Source organism: Rhinolophus sinicus, chromosome 6, assembly GCF_057876585.1.
Source record: "Rhinolophus sinicus isolate RSI-liver-muscle chromosome 6, RSI-T2T, whole genome shotgun sequence".
NCBI classification, from domain to species: Eukaryota; Metazoa; Chordata; class Mammalia; order Chiroptera; family Rhinolophidae; genus Rhinolophus; species Rhinolophus sinicus.
Genome location: NC_142506.1, coordinates 6438472 through 6449360, shown reverse-complemented (window position 1 = coordinate 6449360; position 10889 = coordinate 6438472). Strand labels below are relative to the sequence as shown.

The 10889-nt window shown below is 47.0% G+C and overlaps 1 long non-coding RNA gene across 1 annotated transcript; it reads right to left on the bottom strand.

Moving 5' to 3' along the window:
- Positions 1-2473: 2473 nt before the first annotated feature.
- On the bottom strand, positions 2474-5937 carry LOC141567803 (uncharacterized). Its single transcript, XR_012490647.2, has 3 exons — positions 5740-5937; positions 5204-5329; positions 2474-3420 (listed from the first exon to the last, which is right to left on the bottom strand). It is a non-coding gene; the product is annotated as an uncharacterized LOC141567803 (long non-coding RNA).
- Between the last annotated feature and the right edge of the window lie 4952 nt (positions 5938-10889).

The window sequence follows — 10889 nt, the reverse complement described above, 5'->3', positions numbered from 1 at the left end:
AAAACTCGTACAACTCGGGTTACAAATATAAACACTGCCTTGTAATATGTATCCCCCTCTAAGTTTTCTGAAAGATTTTGCACGTGTTCTCATTAGCCTATGGCTGAGGCATTTTGTTCGCTTTCCAAGCTGCCGACTGTCTTAGATGTCACCCACCGAACATGGCACCGACTGGCCACCATCAATCAGCCAGGAGTCAGTCTCTTCAACACGGCAGATCCTGCCAGGTTCAAGCACACATTTGTTCTCTGGGGGCTTCCAAAAATATTGACAGTTCTTGGAAGGGATTCAACACTAATTTGGGGGACTTTCTCTTTCTCTTTTCCATGGTGACAGCTTTCCTGACAGCATGAGGCCACGCATTTTCTGCTGTTTAAATGGTGATTTAAAAAAAAAAAAAAAATGAGGCTGATGATCTCATCTCTGTCATTCTGTCTGGGTGGGGTGAGTGGCAGAGCCTCTCACGTGCCAGGCTGTGTAATGAGCTCTCGAGACGGCGATGAGCTCATCCGATTGCTAGCATGCGTGTGGCCTTGGGGTTGGACTGCTGTCTGTGTATCCCTGGCATCTGGGTTCTTGCATATGGGCACCTTTGCTTCTGAAAATGGCACTGCTGGCGTTTTATTTTCCAGCTGGCCATTGGAAGCTCCACCCTGTAGGGATGCTATTTGCAACAGATGCCTTCTTCTCAAGCTACACGAGCTATGGCATTACTCACATGTGCCCTTGACTGTACTCTCTCCAGACCTTTGTCGTTCCCTCCACCTGGAAGGCCTGCTCTACCATTTCCACATGTCGAAGTTCTCACTGTCTTACAATCGCCATTACCTGCCACGAAGTCTTCCCCTGCTCCCTCGTGTTGGATTTATTTCCTTTGTGTGCACATCCATACATTTTACTTCCATGACAAGTTTTAAATAATCTTTGTGTAGCATTTCACAGTTTTCTAAGCACTTTATACATGTGTTATTTAATCCTTACAACTTATGACATTATCCCATTAGTTGTTGCAAGACTTATTCATGTGGCAGTCACTGGTAGTCTGCACCCCAAATTCCCAGTTCTCCTCTTGGCACATCATAGTGTTGCATGTCCCTGCCCCTGTGAAGTTAAGTGCAGCCACGTGACTTTCTTTGGCCAAGAAAACAGAACTGATATGTCATTTCTGGGCTAGGCTGCAACTGGCCACACTCTCTTTTTCTGTATACCATGGTGAGCAGCAATATTTGAGGCTGTGACTATTCTGACAGCCTGGATTCTCTGCCAGGTGCTAAGTATACAAGGTGGGTAAGAGTTGGTCCACTTGGTCTTAGAGAGGATTTTACGAATTTGACCTCAAAGGCAAGGAAATTAAAAGCAAAAATAAATGAATGGGACTATATCAAACTAAAAAGCTTCTGCACAGCAAAAGGAATCATCAACAAAACAAAGAGGCAATCAACCAAATGGGAGAAGATATTTGCAAACAACACCCCCAATAAGGGGCTAATATCCAAGATATATAAAGAACTCATACAACTCAACAACAAAAAAACAAACAATCCAATTAAAAAATGGGCAGAGGACCTGAACTGACACTTCTCCCAAGAAGACATACAAACGGGCCAACAGATACATGAGAAGATGCTCAAGGTCACTAGCTATTAGGGAAATGCAAATCAAAATCACAATGAGATACGACATCACACCTCTTAGAATGACTATCATCAACAAGACAATAACAAGTGTTGGAGAGGCTGTGGAGAAAAAGGAACCCTCATACACTGTTGGTGGGAATGCAGACTGGTGCAGCCATTACAGAAGACAGTGTGGAGGTTCCTCAAAAAATTAAGAATAGAATTACCATATGACCCAGCAATCCCTCTTCTATCTACCCCAAACATCTGAAAACATTTATCCATAAAGATATATGTACCCTAATGTTCATTGCAGCATTATTCACAGTGACCAAGACATGGAAACAACCAAAATGTCCTTCGATAGATAAATAGATAAAGAAGATGTGGTATATATACACAACGGAATATTACTCTGCCATAAGAAAGGATGAAATACTGCCATTTGCAACAGCATGGATGGATCCTGAGATTATCATGCTAAGCGAAATAAGTCAGACAGAAAAAGCTGAAAACCATAGGACTTCACTCATATGTGGGATACAAAACTGAAAACAACAAAAGAATAAGACAGACAAATGAGAAACAAAAACTCATAGGCACAGGCAATAGTCTAGTGGTTACCAGAGGGTAAAGGGGGAGGCGGGTGGGAGATGAGGGTAAGGGGGCTCAAATATATGGTGATGGAAGGAGAACTGACTCTGGGTGGTGAACACACAATGCAATATGTAGATGATGTATTACAGAACTATACACTAGAAACCTATATAATTTTATTAACCAATGTCACTCCAATAAATTTAATAATAATAATAAAAAAAAAGAGTTGGTCCAGCCTTGGCGGAGCTCATGGGCCAGGGCAGAATTACCAGTGCTGGTGTGAGTGCATTAGCACTAGCACAGAGATTACTGCGATAAAATGAAATCATTGCTATAATGGAAATATTTTCAAAATAATGAAGTTATGTAGGAGAAAGGCCCTAAAGTTGCCTAGAGAGTTCATGGAAATAGTTATATTTAAACTAATACTTGAAGGATGGATAAATGTTAGCCAGGTCAAAAAGTTGGAGTGGGCTGTTTCAAGTAGCATGTGAAAGCTGCAGAAGAGGTGGAGGAAATGAACAGCCTCCCAAAGAGATGGTGATGCAAGATGCACTCTTGTGTCTTTGTAAACACTTATTAACGTCCCTTTATTACTGATAGCACAAAGTTAGCACTGAGGAAATGACTGTTCCCGAATGCCTCTCTTCCCACGTGAAACTCTATATTGTTTCTGAGGTCAGGGATGAGAAACATTTCATCTTCTCTATAGAAATGTTGTATTAGAGACCTAGCTCTCTGTTCCCCAATGTCCGTCTCTTGATCCTTTCTTCAGTTCTCTAGGAGCAGGCCAGCAAGTATGGGGACCAAGCAGAGGCCAATGGAGGAGCCAGTTTCTCCTTCTTGCTGGCTTGCACCAGCTATTCTGAGCAATTCTCTTGGCCCCTCTTTCCCTTGGCTTTGACAAGGGTGGAAACCTTCCACACATCCTCCATTCGCTAACCGATGGGTGAGGACAGAGTAGGAAAGGAGAACTAGAACTTCTCTGTGGCGTTCCTGTATTTCCCAAGCAGGTATCTTCACCTACCTTTCAGGATTCCACTGATACTGTCAGATGGTGCTGATGGAGATGGGACTTGGAGGTGGTGGTGGCAGGAGCTGTTGTGCTGCCATGGCACCTCTCAGTGAGCCCTGAGGAAGTGGCCAGGTAGCATGCGAGCCGCCTAAGGTCTTCTGTTTTCAGTTGTGCCCTTAGTTTTCTATTCTAGGGAGAGAAAGCGAGGTCCCGTTCAACTCTTAACAGCATCCTTTCACATATATGACATTTTCTGTCCATTCCATGAGTTACCAATTGATTTTAAAAATAACTGCAATATAGATGAAGACTATACCAAAATATAACACTGCACCCTGCCTTTTCAGCCTAACATTTCAATAGAACCACTTCCATGATTTTTCAACTTCTTTCTAAAAATAATCTCTCACATCTATAGTTTACTCCACCGTTGCTCCACTGGATATTAGATGATTGAAAAAAATTCCAGCACCATAAATAGGGTTGGGATGAATGTCACTGAGCCAAAGATATTTTTATGTGATTCTGATTATTTCCTAAGATTAGGTGACCAGAATTAAAACTTTGAGGTCGTAGGATATAAACATTTTTAATATTCTTGCTACATCTTGAGACTGGTCTTTCCAAAAATGCTGTACCACTTTACACTGCTGCCAGCAACAGGTGTGAGAAGCCGGCTGTGATGGATTTGAAGGGGAATCAAAGACACACAGGCTTTCCCTGTCCTCAGACAATGACATCATCTCTTTGTGTCGCTGCCAAAAACAAGTCTCTGTCGGGTGGACTGTGAAGCGTGACTGCTTTTCAAGCCAACGGAAGGCTCTCAAAAGTGAGATTCTACTTTTTTTTTCAAGTGAGCGGGTGGCCAGCTGGCTCTGGATCTGAGCTTAGACAGAGGAACGTTTGAGCTGAGATACAAAGATTTGTTTGTTTGTTTTTAAATTGAGAGATTCGCGCGAGGGTTTTCTTTTTTAACATCTAAAACCTTCTTCAACAGAACAGGAATTCAGCATAAAAGAGGGGTTTCCGAACTGAGTTCAAATTCTGACTCATTAGCTGCGTGGCCTTGAACGTCATAGGTAACCTCTGTAATTGAACTTCCTTCACTGTATACCGAGATTACTAAGCCTCACCTCTACATGTCGCTGAAACATGTCCCCGCCCAGTCCTCTCCTGAATTCCTGACCCCATCTGCCTACAGGACAGCCCCTCACTGGCTACCCAGGAGGAGTTTGCAATTCAGCATGGCCCCGGCTGAAGCCCAGCTTCCACTGCCCCAGACGAAGACTCCGTCGCATTCTTCCAGGCCTCTGTTCACGCTGACTCAGACAAACACTTCACTGTCACCCTCAAACCCCCCCCCCTCAAAAAACATACACTCCGTGTGCAAATCCTAAGGCGTTTCTCCTAAAAATATATGGAGAATCATCACTTCTCCCAACCTTTGCCACTACCCCCTAATCCAAGCCAGCACTGTCTCTCTCTGGATTGTCACCCCCGCTTCTAACAGGTCCCTGGCTTTTCCCCTCGGCCCGTGGGAGCAGCCAGAGCGGCCCTTTGCCACAGTCGCACACAGGCTCCCACCCTTCGCTGTCCTCCCCCACTCACTGCGAGCTGACAGAGCTCCGTGAGGTCCCTCATAATCCGGCCTCGTTAACTCCCAGACCACATGTCCCTCACCTGGCTTGCCCCTCCCCCTCCAGCCATGTGGCCTCCTGGTCACTCTTCCAAGGAACTAGGTCATTCCCACCACAGTGCCCTCACATCTATCTATTCCTTCATCTTCCCTTGGAACCCTCTTCCCCAAGAAGTCCATTCTGAGCCTGACAACTCACTGACTTCTTGTCTTAAATGCCGCCCTCCCTGATCACATCATGTAATATTCCAGCCCCGGTGGTATTATTCTCTGTCCCTTTCTCTTGCTTGTTTTCCTCCATACGTCTTACATGACAGGGGTGGCTTGTTTACTTACTTGTTTGTATGTTTATTTATATTCCATCTCCCTTCAGTAGAATGGAAACTCCATAAGTCAGAGCTTTTTGTCTGTTTTGTTGATTGCTGTATCCTCAGCCTGGAACACGCCAAGTGCTCAATCCAACTTTGCCAGAAAAAAATGAAGGGCACAGAGTAGATGTTTCATCAGTGTTATCATGATCATTTTCGGAATATTAGATTAACCTCACTTAACTAAGGATGTGCTGAAAAGCTCAATTTTCTGGTTTATCATGCATTATGCCATTGTTGATGAAAGAACACATTTTAAATTGTATTTTTGAAAGTAATTCTTCCTTAAAAATGATGATTGATTAAAACGACTCTTACTTGCTCACTTAACACCCGACGCTCATGGAATGGGCTTCATCAGACCTAATGGTAACACAAGGGCAGGTCTGCAGGCTCTAGGCAGCAAGCACCACCTCTGCCTGTCTCCTCTGTGGAGCTCTGGCCAAATCTTAGACAGGAATGGAACAGTGGCGAGGACAGGCCCAGCAGGCCCTGCTCACTCACCTGCTAGGAAGTCGGAGGTCTTCCCTTTCGATACAGGCAGAAGCTGGCAGTGTTCTCGCTTGTGCTGTGATGGCTGAGCTCCTTTCTCACTGACTTCATGGTGTAGCCTGTGTACTGAGCGGGGTTCAGGCCTGGGCTTAGATCCTGGCTCTTCTGCTAAGGAGCTGTGTAATCCTGGGGAAGTAACTTCCCTGCAAAATCTGCTTACCTGTAAAAGAAGAACCTCATGGAATTGCTCCCCAGATTAGAGGTGAGGTTTGCACGCTCCTCGTCCCATGCCTACTGCACAGCTGGCTCTCAGGGTTCAGTTCCAACACCACATGGTTTTAATTACTCAGTACTTTGTATACATTATTCCTCTCTGTCATCAAAATAATCACCACCATCATCATCCCATCATCACCATCATCACCATCATCACCATCACCACCATCATCACCACCACCATCACCACCATCACCATCACTATCGTCTTGATAACAGTTACTGACGTGACTACTATATGCCAGTACCAACATATGCATTTAACCCTCACACCAACTCTCTGAGATCAGCATTATTAAAAAACCTTCTTTTACAGACGAGGAAGCAGGCTCAAAGGGGGTATGTAGCATTCCAAGATCACACAGCTAGTAAGTGACAAACAAGGATGTGTTCAATCCTTGTGGGAACACATATTTTCTAGGACTTTCTATGTTACCACACTGCTTCCCTCAGCTACAACCCTCCCTTCCACTACCTGGCCCCTCTGCAGTGTAGGGGAGGCTAGTCCAGGTCCTGGGACAGACTGCCCTGGCCTGAGTTTGCTCTATTTTGTGAACAGCTGAATGAGTCCATTTAATTTCAAATAAGATTGTTAGTCCTTGTACATAAAGCTTTTAAACACTGAGACTTGTCGCTTTGGGAATCCCTGGTGTTCACACTAGGGAGAAAATTCACAGGCGGGGCTGAGCACAGGTTGGGCTGCCTGAAGATCTACTTGGAGGAAGCGCCACTAGGGGGCTTCCACTGAGCTCCCCTTTATTCTAACAGCACCCCCCCCCCCAGCTCCTCTCCCACCCAGCGTGGGGGGCCCCACAAGTTAGATCCAGCCCTGGAGGCAGGGGTAGGGTTATCACAGTGCCTGAGAGTTTCCCCGACCCGGTCCCATTAGCACAACTCACAATTGATCTATCTGGTTGCCTGGAGACATAATGGGCTCTATTTATGGGGTGAGCCGTGTACAGAACAGTTCTGATCTGGAACAACCAGCTCAGGAAGCCATGGGCCCTGAGTTGTGTCTGGCTGGAGGTGCAGGGCAGAGAGCAACCAAAGGGAGCCGAATGCTCAGGCCGCTGGTGGGCAAGGAGGACTTCACCTTCTCTGACCTTCGGATTCTGCTGATGGCTAACGCAGACCTGCTGATATTTCTGCTGAGTTTCCATTCCTGTCTGCAGTCAGCAGCTGAGGGGGTGCTAACTGCATTCAGGTAACACTTCAGAAGGTAATTTCACACACTGCCTCAGTGCTGATGAGGCACTATTAATTTGGGGACACTTTAACACACTTCACTGTGCCAGCTTAGCAACCAGGATAATTAACGGGGGGGAAAAAAGAGTTAGGGGTTGATTTAAAGAGACATCGCAATGAAAAAAATCAAGAGTCACTGCAAATGTTTTGATACAAAGAAAGAGTTTAGGATTCTTTATATGTCAGTGGAGGTAAGGGGGCGATCTTGTTGCTATATGTATATGGAATTTTGTATATTTTCCTTACAAATCAGTATGGTGTAGTATAAAACTCACGTGCATAGTAGGAAGTGCATGGGTTTAAAATAAGATAGATTTGAGTTTCGATCCAGACTGTGTTCTTGCTTAAACAATGTGAAGTCACTCAATTTCAGCAAACCCCACATTCCTTGTCTCTACAATGGGGCTATTACTGCCAACAACACAGGGTTATTCTGATCGGGGATTCCTATAGATGGCATTGTGTTGGCCCCGCGGTACATACTTTATGAAGGGTTTATAAGTGTTAGTCAAGTAGGAGAACTTTCCAGACTAGAAAAGCATTTTTGAAGTGCATTCTGTGAATCTAGGGTTTTTTGGTCATAAATAAATATCACCAGAGATGGGGGGGAGGGGGGAGTGGCAGAAGAGGGTAAAGAGGGTCAAATATATGGTGAACTGACCCAGGGTGGTGAACACACCATGTGATATACAGATGATGTCTTACAGAATTGTACACTTAAAACCTATAAAATTTTACTAACCAATGTCACCCCAATAAATGTAATTTAAAAAAGAAAAGAAAAGAAATGGCATTACCTTCCTGTGCAAGGACTTGGCAAACAGGAGTCCCGGAGCCCTGGTCTAGGTAAAGGGATGTTGCCCAGTGCCAGCTCACCTGGGCATCTGGAGCCAGGCCACGGGCAGCAACGCTGACCCATAAAGGGAACCCGGCTTTCAAGTGCGGAATATTCAGCTTCTGGAGGTTCCGAGTAGGGCGGTGACGTGAAAGACAGAAACTGTGTGGTCAACGTGGGCGCGTCCTTTGAATTGTGCAGCACGGGCACGCCCCACGCAGGCTCTCGGGAGCCACTCATGATTCAGACACATGTAGCCCGGCTCCTGGGGAGACAGGGAAGAAATAAAGGGGAATAATCCAGAGGCTGTGGCAATGAGCAACAACCTAGATGGGTAAAAACCTAGATGGGTAAGTCATGAAAATGCATGGTGTTAAGACGTGTGGGGGTACAATAAATAGCACCCCTGTTTTACTGCCCCAGTTCTGATTCACTGAGAGAAAATCAAGGAGTATGATACTAAGGATATTCCTTCTCGTGGACGAGGAGGGTGGCACCACCACCCTACTCCCACCCAACCCTGAGAAGGCTCACTGGGCTCTGGGACCCAGCACAGAAGCCACTGACACAGGATCACGTATACTCTCAGGGATGGTGACAACTTTGGTGTAGTGGGCAGGGTGGGTGCCCAGTGGCCTCACAACAGGTGGGGCCCAGATCTCGTCTTCTGGCCACCGTCAAGGGTGGCATTCATATCAAGGAGGGGTGGGGGTCGCGTTGATATAACAGATGATGGGAGATGAGTGCAGACAGCGGATGTGGGTTTGGAGGAGACCAAAGAAGCAGTTTTGGAGGCAGAATTGACAGGATTTAGTTACCAATTGAATGTGGGACACAGGAAGCAGTGATGGTGTCTTCTAATCTGGGTGAATAGAAACTGAATCCATAAGATGAAAGCCAGAAGGCAAGAAGCAGAAAGGTGACGTGGAGGACAAGGTGAGGGAGGACGATGAAGGGAACGTGGGACCAGGAGAAGAGACTCACTTCAGGAATGTATCTAAAACCTTAAATGGAGATTTCAGGGGCATCAGCCCAGAGCTGGCGGCAGAAGCCATGGGAACGGACCCAGGTATTTAGGGAGAGGGAGACCGCGCACATGGAGATGAGGACAGGCCGAAGGGATGGCCCTAGGACGGCGTAGTGTGATGGCTGCAGGGAGCGGTCACTCAGCAGAAACAGGACGGGAACTGGAGAGTGGCCCTTAGAAGACAATCTCCCTGGTACCTGATGTGGCTCCTTGCACCTAGTAGGGTGCTCAGCATGTGTGTGCTGAGTGAGGGACCCATCGGCAGGGCAAACTGCAGCTTATCTCTAACACCTGGGAAACACCAGACCACGCGAAAGGAGCAAAACTTAGGGAGTAGATGTCTGGAAGAACAGTGAGTCTGAGGTGAGGTCTGCTACAACCGTGACAGACACACTAGCCTGTCCTGTGTCCACTGGAGACGAGGTAGCACTTTCCGTCCAAGGTGTCAGGCAAGCTGTGACAGACTGCCAGCGGTGACAGATACACACGGCGTGTGGCAGCCCCAGCAGTGGAGTGGAGGGCAATCCTCCCGTGGCAAGGACGAGGGTGGACTGCACTCAGGCCCTGGGGCTTGGGCGACAAACACACCTCCCCTCGTGGTCACTGCCCGTGGTGTCCTATTGACATTCACAGGCCACTCCCATGGGGGCAGGTCCTGCTGCGGGGCTCATCCCGGTAGCTGGGAGCAGGATGCGGAGAGATGAATGACTGCCGGGGACAGTGGGACATAATGGGCCATCGTGCTGCTCAAGAAAAACTTGAAAAGCAGGAGAAAAAGTGCCCAGACTGGAGAGCGTTTGGGCATTGGGAACAGAAGATGACATCACAGCCCGTGAGATTTCCTCTCTCCCAGGGACTAGGGGATTAAGTGTCTCCTGCCCCTGATGGTGCCGACGTGGGGGCGTGAGCAAGGAGCCTTCTCCACATCAGAAATGAGCAAAGGCAGAGTGCAAAGAGTCAGTGATGCAGGGGACATCTGGAAAACGCAGACAGCACCAGATTCCAAGGTCATAGATTATTATTGGTGTAAATTTAATATTGAATGTTCATCTTGCAGCCAGATTCAAAACACAACATATCTTCGTCTCCCACTCTGCTTTTGCTCTTCCTTCATCATGGGTGACCCTTCCCAGAATCTGGGTGAGGGTTTAGGCAGATCCCACAACGTTTAGGTGTGACTCCTCCAGAAGAGGAATAACCATCACCCAAACACAGATAAGGTGACACATTAGGACTCAACGTATCCCGTCTGAGGAGTGGATCGTGTCTTAGCCAGCTCAGGCTGCTCTAACAAAATACCACAGACTTGGGAGCTGAAACAACAGACATTTCTTTCTCACAGTTCTGGAGGCTGGAAGTCCAAGGTCCAGTTCTGGCCGATTCGGTTCCTAGTGAGGGCCTCTTCCTGGCTTGCAGATGGCCGCGTTCTTGCTGAGTCCTCACATGGGTTGGGGGGGGGGAGAAGAGGGGGGAGGGAGGGGGAAGGAAGGACGGGCGCTGTGGTCTCTCTTCCTCTTCTAAGGATGCTAATCCCTCCATGGGGGCCCCATCCTCATGAGCTCATCACCTCCCGAAGTCCTCACCTCCTAATACCATCACATTCAGGGTTAGGGCTTCAGCATGTGAATTGGGGCTGAAGGGGGACACAAACAATCATTCCCCAACAGCATTGTGTTTGCTTGTTTAAGGGAGAACTGCATGAGGTTAGTCCTGCGATTTACTGACCATTTCACGAGCCAACCCTTTATTCTAGACAAATGATGAGTTACGGCGTACTTA